Source organism: Penaeus chinensis, chromosome 2 (genome assembly GCF_019202785.1).
Source record: "Penaeus chinensis breed Huanghai No. 1 chromosome 2, ASM1920278v2, whole genome shotgun sequence".
Classification (NCBI taxonomy): domain Eukaryota; kingdom Metazoa; phylum Arthropoda; class Malacostraca; order Decapoda; family Penaeidae; genus Penaeus; species Penaeus chinensis.
In genome coordinates, this window is record NC_061820.1 from 41,253,991 (window position 1) to 41,257,960 (window position 3,970).

Below are 3,970 nucleotides of genomic sequence, written 5' to 3' on the forward strand. Positions count from 1 at the left end.
TCTCCTTATTTCTTTATCATCTTTCTCAACTCCTTACCCGTCTTCTTCAAGTTTAACTCTTTTCTCTATTTCCTAATTCATGTCTTCTCTTCCTACATTACTCCCATATTCTCCTCCCCTTTTTTCATTCCCCTTTCCATCCTCACTTATTTCTTCTCCTCCCTTATACCCCAATCTCTCCTTCCTATCTCCCTTCATCGTCTTTTCCCCTTCCCCTCCCCCCATTTTCTATTTTCATCTCCTTGCCTCTCTCCCCATTCCCACCCATCTCCCTCTTCTCCTCCTACACACCTCACACTCACCTCTCCCTTTCCCTCTCCCCATACTCACCCCCTTCCACTATCTTCTCCTCCTACCTCCCCACAAATTAATCTCCTCTTCCCTTTCTTCTCCTCCTCCTGCCTTCCTCCACACCGCCTCCTCCTTCCCCTCTCCCTACCCTCACATCCCTTTCCCTCTCTCAACCCAACCATCCTTCATTCCCTCCATCTGACACCGACGACGAACATTTCGCCCTAACCATGGGCGTGTCGAGGCTCACACCAGCTGGGTCTGGCACGTGTTACATACCCTTTCCTCCCTCCCCTTAAGCACACTTCCCGTATACCACCCAGCTGAGAGACGCCACACAGACAGGTCGTGGGGTGTTTGTGTATAAACCGACGCACCAAAAATAAAGGAAAATAAGATGGTTATGAAATTACACGCACACACACGCACGCACGCACACACACAAACCTTACAGCGCAGAATATATAAACCAATTAAGTGCTTAGGGGGGAAATATTAAATAGGAGTAAGGAAATAAACACGGTGCTCAAAGAAAGAAATAAAAAAATAATCAAGGAATAAACAGAATGTCCTTAAAAAAGTAAACTGACATTTCGAGTATAAAAAACAAAACCCTCTCCTCTTCAGCCTGTGTTCCTCTGCGTCTCCAACTCCTTTCAAAATCCTTCCAAATAACTTCTTGATTCCTGACGAAGCTCTTAACGCTCAATTTCCCTCAATTTCCTTCCACTCCGTCCGCCTCCAGTCCGCCCGCCCTCCGCCCGCACGCCCACGCACACACAATTCCCGTAATTCCGTATTGGGCAAAAAATGTGCCTCGTTCAGTCCTTTCTCTTCGTTCTGTTGGAAACGTCTTCCCTAGTGTCTGTTTTTCTTTATTTTTTTTTCTCTCCCGGGCGTTTTCTAAGACCTTCACTGTCCTTGCCGTTAGTATGTCTGTCCATATTTTTTACCCAGCCTTCGATTAACCCTTCAATCTCCTTACTGCTATCTTTTATATCAAATTCACCCTATTAATCTTCCCTAGTGTCTGTTTTTCTTTATTTTTTTTTCTCTCCCGGGCGTTTTCTAAGACCTTCACTGTCCTTGCCGTTAGTATGTCTGTCCATATTTTTTACCCAGCCTTCGATTAACCCTTCAATCTCCTTACTGCTATCTTTTATATCAAATTCACCCTATTAATCTATCCATTCGGCAAAATATCAACCCATCTTGCAATTTATAAGCTTTCTATATTTCTTGTACCCTTTCGTATTCATCCACTTTCGACCGACAATCTATCCATCCATCATTGTCTATCTACCCTGAATATCCAACTACTTTCATTCTATATCCAGTCTATCCAATTCCTGTTACTTAATACGCCTATCCTCTTTCCTGTCCACAGCTAGTCACTCGTGGGGTCATTTATATATCTGTAGCTACTAGCCCATGCATCTCATTTTCCATGCAAATAAGCCGTCCACTTTTAACACCTCAGATATCCATCATCTGGAGTTTTTCTACATATTGTCCATCCACTTTTAATGTTCTGTGTCTCTATTTTATTCTTATCTTGAACTAGTTCCTCATGTGATAACAGGCCGTACTGAAAACAACACGAGCATTTTAACCCGGAAGGACTAATTAACAGCACAGTCGACCAGGCCTTTCTTAAACACGTACTTGAATATGCATGAACTTACGCACACGTACACACGTACACACACACGTACACACACACAAACACACACACACACACACACACACACACACACACACACACACACACACACACACACGCACGCACACACACACAAATCTTACATCGCAAAATATAAACCGAATCTCGCAACCTACGAGCTACTCACCCATTCCTAATATCCTACAACAACAACAACAAAAACAACAACAATAATAACAACAACAACATTTACAAAAACCGAAAAAAACACACGCAAACCAGATTATCAACGACATTAACCAGACCCGTATTCACAGCCGACATTCCCACAGCGAAGGCACTGTACGAGGTTGCCGGGGGGAGCTGGGAACGTCGCAGCCCTACCCCTCCCCCCCACCATGCAAACTCTTACGGCCGTTGCAAGCAGGGTCTGTGCAAGAACGAGGCGCCGATAACACGTTGCATACTCCATGTTGCAGAGTGGAGGATGGGGGGGGAGGAGGGAGGGAGGGGGGAGATTATTGCAGATGATTTAGGCCATTTCATCACCAGTGGCAAGAGAGAGGAAATGAAGTTAAGGTAATGATGAGGTATAAAAATGTCATTATTCTGAGGTAAAAAGACCGTGGAGACACAGCAGCGGCCGCAAATACATGGACATGTGATTGGATACGTGGAGAATAGGTAATGAAAGACACAGAGAGACACAAAAATACATACGCACAGAGACACGAACACAAATGCATACATGCATATGCATATGTGTGTGTATGTATGTATGTATGTATGTATATATGTATGTGTAAATAAATACATGCATACACAAATACATACATATATATATAATATATATATATATATTTGTATATATATATACACACACACATATATACAGTATATCTGTGTGTGTTTGTGCGAAATGTACGTGCAAGAAAGTGTCTATATCAATCTGTGACTCACACACACACACACACACACACACACACACACACACACACACACACACACACACACACACACACATAACTGCACTAGAGAGCAAAACTACACCGAAACAAAACACAAGGAAATGCTACAAAGGTTACACCAATATCATATTACAGTGAGAAAACACACTTCGAGAACTGGAACATACCACAAAGAATAAGATGAAAAGAAAACGGTAGAAAATGGAAAAGAAAACGGCAAAAGAAGAGAAAAAGAAAACGGTAAGAAAGATAAAAGGAAAACGGAAATAAAGAAATAGAAAACGGGAAAAAATCACAAGGGATACACAACTCAAAGTTAACGCAGGACAAAACACATGAAAACAACAACAAAAAATAAATAAATAAACATATAAAATCAAAATAAAATAAGTAAATAAAGAAACAAACAGCTTAGGATGATATTGGAAATCAATTTATTCGTGTAGGATTTTTTTTTTCTCTTTTTTCCTTTTTCCTTTTTTTTCTTTTCTCATTATTTACTTATTTAAGAGCGCTAGGAACGGCTCTGAAATATTTATACGTAGCCTGAAGGGTCGCGTCTGGCGGAGTTGACGGGGGAGTGGAGGGAGAGAGGAAGGGAGGGAGGAGGGAGGGAGGAGGGAGGGAGGGAGAGAGGGAGGGAGGGAGAGAGGGAGGGAGGGAGAGAGGGAAAGAGGGTGAGGGAGAGAGGAAGGGAGGGAGAGGGGAGGGAGAGAGGAAGGGAGGAGGAGGAAGGGAGGGAGGGAGGGAGGAGGGAAGGAGGGAGGGAGGGAGGGAGGGAGGGAGAGAGGAGGGAGGGAGGAGGGAGGGAGAGAGGAAGGCAGAGAGGAGGGAGGGAGGGAGGGAGGGAGGGAGGGAGGGAGGGAGGGAGGGAGGGAGAGAGGAGGGAGGGAGGAGGGAGGGAGGGAGGGAGGGAGAGAGGAAGGGAGGGAGGGAGGGAGGGAGGGAGAGAGGAAGGGAGAGAGGAGGGAGGGAGGGAGATAGGAAGGGAGAGAGGAGGGAGGGAGGAGGGAGACAGAAATGGAGGAGGAGGAAGAAAACTAAAGAA